This window comes from Anguilla rostrata, chromosome 6, assembly GCF_018555375.3.
Source record: "Anguilla rostrata isolate EN2019 chromosome 6, ASM1855537v3, whole genome shotgun sequence".
Classification (NCBI taxonomy): Eukaryota; Metazoa; Chordata; class Actinopteri; order Anguilliformes; family Anguillidae; genus Anguilla; species Anguilla rostrata.
The window spans coordinates 20,431,663-20,443,600 of NC_057938.1; positions in this window are offsets into that span (position 1 = coordinate 20,431,663).

Consider the following 11,938-nt stretch of genomic DNA (forward strand, 5'->3'; position numbering starts at 1 on the left):
CGAGTCTGCCTGTAAATTCTTTCAAATGTTGTGACTACTGAAAATAGATTAAATTTATGGGTTGACTAGTGTGTTGACAGTTATTTGTTAACGTAGTAGAATGGGAGCTGTAAGCTCAACAGGCTTCTTAAACTAGACAGCTTTAGATTGATGCTTTTTTAAAGAAGGATTTTTCAGTGTTGCATAAATTTTGACATATAGTATGGTTCAATAAATAACAATATCTTCTTGGTTATATTGGCAAGCGAAAACTTTTTAACCTGTAAAGCTTATGTTCACTTTTCACCTTTCACTCCATATAGTGAGCTATTTCAATAAATAAAAGCTGAAAATTATTGTATCTGTACCAAACATTATGGCACTCGCTCACTATATGGAGTGAAATGTGGAAAATGAACATAAGATTTAGAGGTTTTCCCTTGGCAAAATAACCTATAACTCGATATAACCAAGAAGATATTGTTATAGATTGAACCATACTATATCTCAAAATTGATGCAACATTGAAATATATATACACACTACACGGCCAAAAGTATGTGGACACCCCTTCTGATTAGAGGGTTCGGCCACTTCAGCCACACCCATTTCTAACAGGCGCATAAAATAAAGCATACAGCCATGCGACCTCCATAGACAAACATTGGCAGTAGAATGGGTCGTACTTAATAGCTCATTGACTTCCAACGTGACACTGTCATAGGAAGCCACCTTTCCAACAAGTCAGTTTGTCAAATTTCTTCCCTGCTCGAGCTTGAGAAGTGGAAACATCTAGGACTAACAATAACTCAGCCGTGGTAAGCCACACAAGCTCACAGAACAGGACCACAGAGTTCTGCAGAGTGTCGCACATTAAAATTATCTATCTTCAGTTGCAACACTCACTACTGAGTTCAAGACTGCCTCTGGAAGAAACATCAGCGCAGGATCTGTTCATCGGGAGCTTCACGAAATGGGTTTCCAAATCCGAGCAGCTGCACACAAGCCTAAGATCACCACGTGCAATGCCAAGCATCAGCTGGAGTGGGGTAAAGCACATCACCATTAGACTCTGTAGCAGTGGAAATGTGTTCTCCGGAGTGATAAATCACGCTTCACTATCTGGCAACCTGATGGATGAATCTGGGTTTGGCGAATGCCAGGATAATACTACCTGCCCAAATGCAGAATGCCAACTGTAAAGTTTGGTTGAAACAAATTTCCACTTGTGGACAATGCCTTTGGACAATGCCTTTTCTTTATGGACCTTTGCAAAGCAAGGTCCATAAAGAAATGGTTTGGTGAGGAAGAACTTGACTGGCCTGTACAGAGCCCTGACCTCAGCCCCATCAAACACCTTTGGGATGAATTGGAATGCCGACTGTGAGCCATGCCTTATCACCAAACATATCTCTACTCATTTATATAGGTTTTTCCTTTAATTTGTCTGGCTGTTTGTACACTAACAATAACTGCTTGTTCTCTTTATTTTTGAAAAACTAACACAAAAGTTTTTATCCAGTTCATACATCTGAAACAGATTACATAATTCTTTACAAACACAAGTCAAAACATTTAGCAAACATTAACAGAAAGTCAAAATGTGAACCATTCTAGAGACTCCTTTCCATTTCTTTTCAATGCCCAATCGCAGCTAAAAAGCGAGATCATGCAGACCTAGAGAAGCCACACCACCCAAAGGCCAATTTATTAAGCTAACATGTTCAGGAGACAGAACGGCATTAGACAGCAATGATTACAATATTTTCCAGGACTGTCTGAGGTTCAAGGAATAGCAAGAACTGTTGACTTGTACAACTTTCCACTTTTACCTTATCCCAATTGAATCATATATCTATTGGAACCTTAGAAAAGGAAAAGACAAAACAAACTGTAGCATATATAGAGAAATTGACTTTCTGTTTATTCTAGCAACATGTTTTAACTTGTATTAGTAAAATGCAATTTTGTTTCATATATATGAACAAATTAAAAATTATGTGGTAGCTTTTGATGAATGATGAAAGCAAACTTGGTAGGGGCCGCAGATTTTTGTCTCCACAGTGTATATATGCCTGCGCGTTATTAACACTAGAGGGAGCACAATGTGCAGTTATTTCCAAATAAAAAACATTCTGGCCACTAGGTAGAGCTAGTGAATCGCAAAATATTATGATGGCGATGATTTTAGGATGTTTTTGGATTGGAACAACAAAGACAAACTGTATTTATTTTTTATGATTCATTTTAACTCTGACTGACTTAAAGCATCCCTCAAAAACACATTTGTAGCTTACTGATAATAGATCTGAAATGATCCCAAGACACTCTTTACATTTACCATCTGGGAACAGCACCTACTGTGGCAGACGTAGACACGTCAGAGACAGATTAAACACTGGTCAGCTTCCAAGAAGGTGCTTCCCAGAATTGTGGTATATTTAACAGACTTCCTCTATTCAACTACTTCCCTGTACAGTTTCTGTTTGTGTCACTAGCTTGCTTCATCACATTCACATAAAACAAGCCTTGACTGGTTTGATCAGTTGTAAAATATTGATTATGTCCCCAAGGTAGGTTGTTTCATTTCTCTGAACTTCAGTGCTTTTACCAGGCTTATGGAAAAGGAACGAAAGTCTCGTGCACAAGACAAATGTCATCTAGCCGGTGGTGCCAGTATACAGAAATATGATTTAGAACAGAAATACATGACATGTGCGGTGTATTCCTGCTCTGTAAAGTATAGACATGCAATTTTGCAGTGTCTGCTCACAACAGCTTAATAAAATTTTTTTAAACATTTTTGCATCTGAATACAGCAGTTGTAAAACATCAAAGCATTCAAAACAAATCTGGACACATGCGTACGTGCACGTTTATTTATTGCAATGCAGCCAGTCAGTAATAAAATACAGTAAGCAGTTAAAGTTATTGCATAACTTGATGACAAAAGTGCAGTTGCAAATCTTACCACTTGATGTCTCTGTTTCCATTAAAAAACCAGCCGTCCTTGTCAACCTCCCCGCTCAAGTTTCCCTCAGGGATGGCCTTCTACACTCAATCCCACGCAGATTTAGCTTATTTCGGGGTTTATCGGTTTTGGGTAATAATAAAAAATCCTCCCACATATTTTTACATGTTTTTGCAAGTTCTCGAAGTTATTCTCAAATGACTTATCCATCAGACAAATCCAAAATGAACAAAAGAAACTGCATTCAAATATCATATTTAATATAAAAGCTGAATGGCTCCTATTCAGCAGAGAGGATTCGACCATCATCCTTGAGACATGTGAGAACGTTTTTCTTACATTAAACTGCGGCAACAGAGCAGCAACATCTAGAATAACAAGGAACTATCAGTTTTTTTTACCATCCAAAATCTGGTCTTAAATGCATCGATACATATAGCAATATTTAAGCATGCCCAATCAGGCTGAATGCTACTTAGTTGTATAAATGGTGCACTGATGTCAATCTGGCAGACCAAGTCAAATGACTTGTGTACTTTAAGACTTCCTGTTATGGAGTGGTGTTTTTGGTGTGTCACTCAAAATGTCCAGCTTTTCAACACAAGTGATACCTGAAGACTCAGTGCAAATTAATGATGCCCAAAAGATATTTTCTTCTTTATGGTGACAACTCTTCAGTCATCAACTGTCTTTGTTAGCCTATCAAGCCCTTTGCAATTACTGTGCTCGACAGTGCTCTCTTCCTCATTAATGATGTTCCAAACAGTTTCTTTCAAACCTAAGGTTTGGCTTATATCTCTGAATGTTTTTTAAATTTTTTCTCAGCTTCATAATTGCTTCCTTGATTTTCATTGGCACGACTCTGGTCCTCATGTTGACTAATGCCAGTAACAGACTCCAAATGCAATCAAAAGCCTATAATTAAGATACTGAAATCTCTCTTATACCTGAACAAAGGATGCAACTGAACACTCCTGACTAATCAGGAATACCTGTGAAGCCATTTGTCCCAATCATTATGGTGCCCTGAAATGGGGGGACTATGTATAAAAAGTGCAGTCATTTCCACAAAATGAAGCCAAAATGTATAAAAATCCCCAATGATAAAAGCTGAGAATCTGCACAATGTGAATTGTTTGATGACAAATCGAAAATTGTGGAGTATAGAATATATCAATCTGTGTATATCATGTTTTTAAAACAAAATGCCAAGTTTCTCCTGCATACAAATGTACTGACTGTAAGTAATCAATTACAACTCTAGGCTTGCTGTAAAAAGTATTGATGTCAAAATGAGGCCAAGTTGCAAAAAATAATATTGACTACATATTGAGCTATTCCAAAGCAGTGCTACCCAATGTTTCCTGAATTATTTCATGTAACTTGGCACTATGTTTTTTCATCTTACCCTCTGAAGAGAATGCAGTCATTCAAAGTTGATGTGTCACCTGAACGTGTGAAATGCCAATTATGTATGGTGGAAATAATCAGAAATTCAGCTGTGTTACACTTAAAAATTGTAAAAATGACTAGACTATATGTCTGAACAATTGTCTACATCTGATGCTTTGGGTATATGAAAAGAACAAGATGAATATAATGCATTATTGCTATTATTATTATTATTATTATTATTATTATTATTTACATGATTTTGTTTAAAATTAACTTGACAACCAACCAAGTATAATCATATCTTTTCTGAAGTGTAAGTTTTCATCAGCTGATTAAACCATTAACTTAAGTGATGTCTTCTTCCATGAGGCAATTTTTGTTATTTGACACTGATGTGATACAGTTTGAATGAAAATATTCTCTTCAGATGGTAAGATGAAAATAATGCAGGGCCAAGTTACATGAAATAATGAAGGAAACATTGGGTAGCATTTCTTTGGAATACAGCTTGTTTAATTTTTGTGAGCTAAGATAATATAGTTTGTTGTAACTTAGCCTCATTTTGATATCAATACTTTTAAGGGCAGGCTTATATTTTGTATATATTATATTTTTAAGTTTTAATTAATGACTAAGAGACAGCACTTTGTTTGCATGAGTAACTTGGCTTTTTTTGTTGAAAACATGTTTTTGTTGAGATATCATTTGTTTTTGTACTTTATTTGTTATGAGTAACTGGTAATTATAATGAATATAAATGTATGAACCATACGATAATTAAATCTAGACAGGGATGCATACACATACGTCATTTATCTTGCCTGTATGCTTGAGCATTTTAATCACTGTGTATAACATTGCAAAAGGACTCCAATAGTACCCAGCTGCAGGCCTGCAGAACAAGCCGCTGGCTGGGCAAAGCCAGCAAGAATAGTCCAAGTAGTTTTATGGCCTACCTTGTAGTTATGTAGAGTCATGAATAGGGTTGGGTAGCGAAACCCAGAAGCAAAATGGCATTGGTTCTCATATGACCTGGAGGCCTACCTACCAGACCGAAATGCAATGCAGATTTCGGTGGTTCATTTCAGTGCCATCTTCATCACTAACGTTATACTCGCTCTGTCGACTCGGTCAGTGGCACAAGAACCATTAGCAAGCGAGGCCAATAAATGACAAACTTGGTCAAAATGGAAAAACAAAAACTTAAAGTGTGGCTGTATTTTACGCAAAAGGATTCAAACAATGGGACGCGCCTTTGCAATAAAAAGAGATTTTTTAATGTGGTCATTTGCTCGTTACTACGTAGAATACCAGTTCAAGCACCATACTTTTAAAAAAGTAATTGTATTAGCAAGGGTATCATCAAAATTTAAATGATATGCATTCCTGCTCGTGAAACAATATTATGTGAAACAGTATTATGTTTGCATGTGAAATGATAGCGAATGCGTTTCAGAAATATAAATGTGTCTCCCACAAAGATTATACGGTGGTAAAAGCAATAGTTGAAATTATTTTGGCATTTATAAGGTAACAAGAAAGCTAGCTTCCTCACAAAAAAACGATGTTGAGCACAAAGTATTAAAAATGTGTTCTATTAGCTTAAATATCATCAAATATGAATTCCCTTATATGTCCATTTTGCCTGTATATCCAAGTATTCTGCCATTGGTTACTTTCATCAGACTACATTGATCAAATATTATTGGCAGAAATAGCTAAATATTCATGTGGAAATTATTATTGTGGGACTGGAGTTATTGTGATGACAAAATCAGCATGAAAAAGAAGGAAAAACACAAAATAAGCCAGGTTTGGGGATCTATTGTGTGAAAGTGTGAAGTTGTGTCTGGATTCTGTGTGTTTACATGAGATCACAAGGTACAGAAGTTAATGTTCTTAAGGGCTGAGAATCTGTGGTCATTGTGGTTATTTACGGTGGCCCAGAGGTGCAATCTTCCTGCTTAAAGTGCTATATAGGTATGGGGCATGCACAACCAAGCCTTAACTTGGTGGATGGCATACCTGCCATCCCAATTAAAAATATGTTGTCAGCTAACAAATACTGGCGCATTTTTGTAGCCAGGCAGGGCTTCTCTCTGATTGGTTGATTAGTTGAGTTTCATCTTTCTGAGCCACAGTTGAAGACTTCCAGAGTTTACCAGCAAAGATACAGCATCAAAACATATCTGTGACAGTCAGAAAGGGCAATCAGGACAACTGTAGTCAGCAGTGATTGACAGCTAAGATGTTGTCAGATATCTCAGAGCTTTGGCACATTCTTGCCAGCAATTTATATGAGGCACTGTGATCCTCACAGGTTCAAACCAGCAGCTCTGAACAGCGTACTTCCAGTATCAGAGCAATTATTTTCAAATTACTCTGACTCTCTTTATTTTTACATACTTAGCATTCATTTCAGTTCAATTATCACCCATTGTGTGATGATTCCTTCTTATCCCATTTCAGTGTGGTGAATGTTCCAACACAAAATGGCAGACATGCATTTCCCTGGTGGGTGTTATATATTGTTCGTGGTTGAGGTAAGTTTCCTCCCTTCACTGTAAATAAAAGTGCTTTGAGATAATGGAAGGCACTACATACATTGAATTAATCATTCAATCAAACAGTGGCTAATTAATTTGTTAGTTTTGTGTACTTCACATAGATTTCTTTTTTATGATTGAAAAAGTCTTTTGGCTTAAAATGAAGGAAAATATTAAATATCTTTTGGATGAGAAAAATAATATACTTCAACCGTTTCTTTGACAGAATTAGAAATAAAAGATACAATATTGTGGACTAAACATGTAAAAATTATATAATCTGCTTATGAGTGAGCCTTACAGAGATAGAAACAAGGAACAGGTTCAAGATTTTTATCATTATCAGTTTGAATTAAGTTCTCTGCCTCCCCTGTAGTGTTTCCCACTACTGGCTGCCAAGGCAGGTTTTAAAATAAAATGGAACCCATTCATAAGGGTTTTTGAGACGGATGAGCTTTCCAACTTCAGGTTTACCCCAGTCATTACAATTCAAGGTTCTGTCTGAGAAAATCATGGGTTGCTTATCAGACTGCAAAGGAAATGTGTGATCAGCTATAAATAATACCTGCATTAACTCTGTGACTCCATGGAGGCAAACATTCAACTGTTCTATATTGGAAAAGATTGTGGAGAAAAAAGAAAGAAATGAATGCATGCAACAGCACTGTAAACAGGCATGGGTGATGGTGACAGAGATGTAGACTATTTTTATATAGGCTCTATGCTACGAGCTGTGAGTCTTCGGCTCCAAGGTGGTCCACAGGAGTGGTTGCTGTTGAAAAGAAATGGAGAGGAATAAAAATAACCAGAGGTCTTCAAAAACCTCCACATATAGCAGTCCTCATAGTTACTGCCTTAAAGGGGAACTCAGTGATTTGATGGATTTATGATATTTGTAGACAGCCAATGAATAAAGCTGGGTTTTTCAAAGTATGTATGTAAATGCTCCTGTGGACCAGTCTTTTTAAATGTGGTACATGTGGTCCAAGCATTCTTGCACATGCTACTTACAGTATACAACAAGGTGTAATTTGCATGTATGTATTTAAAGTCAATGTCCCCTTATAATATACATAGCCATTACTCATTAGTCTGCCACTAGTATGCTGATTTAGTGCATATGTAGACCTAGACATATTCACAATGACGAAAGGGTATGTTTGCTCCCTTCAACAGTTTTGAAAGTTGATATTTAGTTTTCATTGTTACAGTATATGCAATTATAGAAATGCATTTACAATTTTTCAGGACTTTCACTTGAAAATGAAAATGTCACATTAAAATAAAAGGCACCTGTCTAATAAATGACTGGTTAATCCAATGCATTTCTGGCTTCTGTAGTCTTATTGAACAGGACAAAAAACAGCAACCAATTCACAACTAAGAAATCTGCTGAGAAGAGGTGGACTGTTTGGGACCAGGGTTGGGATCCTTGTCATAGAACCGTTTCCACCATCCTAAAGTGTGAAGGGAACATGAGGAGGCCCTGGCTCTGCTGTGTATTGTGAGTGAGGGAGTGTTGTTCATGTGCAGTCAAGCTGAGAGGGAGCTGAGAGAGAGAGAGAGTCTCTCTATGCTGGCTCGGCCGTGAACTGCCCCTCAAACAAAACAGGCTCCGGGAATGCTCTTCCCCTACAGAAAAGATGACCTACATACTGATACTGATCAGGCAAAGGAAAATAGCGAAGGGGTTTTTGGAAGATGTTCATGCGTCAGCTTGATAATTGCCATAAGCTGTTGTGTGTGTGTGTGTTTGTGCAATTGCATGTGTGTGTGTGTGTGTGTGTTTTGGTGTATTTGTGTATTTTACATATTGATCTTTGTCAATGGAGCTATATTTAATTAAAGCAGCAATTATACGTTAATATGTATTTACGTTCTGGGAGGAATTACCTGTTTATGATGTATGGAAAGTTTGTTTGAATAAATTCTGTCATTTTTAACTTCAATTAATCCAACTTATGTGTGCACAAACTAACCTTATGCCGGGGTCTGGAAGTGACTGAACACTATTGAGGTATTTTGCAAGTAACTACAGTTTGTTTGGGTACTAACTGTTCTACATAGGTTAGATGAGAACTCATTAAACCCGGTATCTGGCATTGGTCTTTATAGTGTCTTTATAATAAAGACTGCAAGGTTTAAGTTCAAGATCTCTCATTGTATGTTCTTTATAAAGGAAGGTTTTTTCTGCCATTCTCTGTAATACAGCAGAATTATACAGTGAAAATAAATGAAATCCCCCCAGTGTCTTAAATGTTTTGTAAGTGTTATATTTCTCCTGACAGTGATGCTTTGTTTACTTCATTGTATTGTTTTTGTTCATTTGAATGGAAATCATTTTAATCGTTTTGTTCTGGCAAGGTCTGTCAACTGTGTGTGTGTGTGTGTGGCTGTATGTTTGTGTGTATGAGCATGAGTGTGTGAGCTTCTTCATGTGTGTATGAGTGTATCTGTGCATGCATGTTTATGCATATGCAAATCTGTGTACTTTTGTTTGTGTGTGTGTGGCTATATGTTTGTGTGTATGCGCATGAGTCTGTGAGCTTGCTCATGTGTGTAGGAGTTTATCTGTGTATGTATGTTTCTGCATATACAAATGTGTGTACTTATGTTTGTGTGTATGTTTGTTGTGTGTGTGTGTGTGTGTGCGTGTATGTATGTGTGCGTGTGTGTGCTTGTTTGTGTGTGCTTGTGTTTGTGTGTGTGTGCGTGCGTGGGTGTGCGTGTGCACACAACATTAATGAACAGTACACAGCTGCGGGCACTGTCACAGTAATATGGACTCTGGCAAGCGAGCAGCTCTCCCACCCAACTGCTCAAAGATGCGAGGAGCCACAGCCTCACTGGGGGTGGTGGTGGGGTGGGGGTGGGGGGGTCTGAGCAGGGAGAGAGTCACGATGCACGGTCACGTCCCTTCAGCATCACTCTCACGGCGCAGCTGCTGCTCTCCACAGCACAAAGCCACGCGCCTCCGAACCATGACCTGGAATGGCCCACTGCTCCTGGGATTAAACCAATCAATAATCTTCATGCGCGTGTACGTATTTGTGTGTGTACTCGTGCCCATTTCTGTCTGCGTTTATGAGTGTGTATTTGCACGCTCAGGCACGTGGGCGTGCACGAAGACGTGCGTTCTTGCGCAAGGTTCGCGTGTGCGGGTACGGTTGTGTGTGGAAACTATGATGAGACAATCTGAAATCCCCACACTAAGTGCAGACGGATCGCTCCTTTGTAATTTATTCCGAATAAAAAACGATCATGAGATGTGAAGCAGCGAAGCAGAAGGAAACAATAAAATTTAAAGGTCCAAGGCACTCTTACTTGCATCTGTTAGTGAAATTACCATTGTTCCACTGGTTATTATAAATATAAAGGGTGTATCCAGACCTGACGACCGCACTGGGAAATGCACAAATAATGGCAGATACGTTTCGTTCCCAAGGTTGACCAATGACCATTTAGCAGAGAAAATGAGCAATATATGGGTCATGAAACACCAGTCATTTGTTGCGCACAGTAAAACACAATTTTTAATACATTTTTGTCACCTTTGTAGGGATGTGATGTCCCCTATGACTGGACACCCAACCTGTATCTCCCCCTGAATACTCATTTTGACTAATAATTGTGTTTTCTAATATATCTCCACCACTTGCAGGTGTTCGTATTAAGCATTTCATGATACATGTCTGTACAAATGGCACACATTCACCCTTCACTATTGCTCACACAATTAATCTGGAGAGTTTCATGCAACCTTGTATGCTTGAACTAATGTTGTAATAAGTCCCCACTCCAGCTTGGTACATAGCAGGAGAGTTGTTAGACTGCAGTGGGAGAGGATGTCAGAGAGCATATTCCACACATTCCTTCACAGAAGGTGCAGGCAAGCAGGGACACTATCAGCAATCTACCTCACACACATACTGTATATGCACACACACACACACACAAACACATGCACACGTACACACACACACACACACACCTATGCGGGCTATTAAATATTCACATTGATAATCACTGACCACTCTAAACCACACATGACTGCTATTGCACTAACTGGATTGTTATACAGTTCTGTGGCAATACTTTTACAGTTCCTCTTATTTTGTTCATCCTTTTCCCAGTGCACATTAAGGGAGCCTTGGGTGACCTTCCCCAGATGCTTGGCCCAGAACAGATAACACTGCATCTGGCTGGTGAAAAGGAAAAGCTAACGAGTTGTTTTGAATTCAAACAAACATACAATACAAATATAAGCTAGGTACAACGGCTGATTGCCTAGCAACCTGGCACGTGACTGATTGTTGCAATATCGATGCCATCGTGACCAATCAGACTATTAGAATTGAAGTATTATCAGTTTGCAGATTTTCTACGAGAACTCCCTGTAACTATTTTTATCTTCAATACGATTAGCATCCGGAGGAGTGCTTTGGAACTGTGTGCGAGCGCTGCATTAAAATTGCCTGAGAGCTGCATTTCTGATTCTGGCTAGTGTTCTCCATTGCCTGCTGACTCGACTGCCTCACTCCTGGATCTTACAGTACCAGTCCTTCACAGTGACAAATGCTTTTGTGAAATGACAGTGCAAGACAAACAGATAGTACACCCTCTTCCCTGCTTGTTTCCCGAATACAAATATAGATAATGGTTGAACAGATACAGATAGTGTTGTCCCTGCACCCCTCCACACACAACATAATGTACTACATACTGTAATGTTAGCTTATCTTTAACTATTGACGCAGGGTTGGCAAGCGAAGGACGGGCTCCCCCTATACACCCAGGTCCCTCATGGCACTCCCGTTTACTTCCTGATATTGAATAAAATAATAGTCACGGTCCTGTTCAATGTAGAAAGCGAAATGAAAACCAATTGTAGTAGTCAAACGCAATGCAGTATCCCTAGTGTTGTCTATCACATTGCAGAACAATACCACTAGACAGATCTTCACACAGCTATACTGATTACATTATCCAAAATTAAATCCAAAGAAAGTGAAAAAGAAAGAAAAAGACACATGGTTTTCATTTGTTC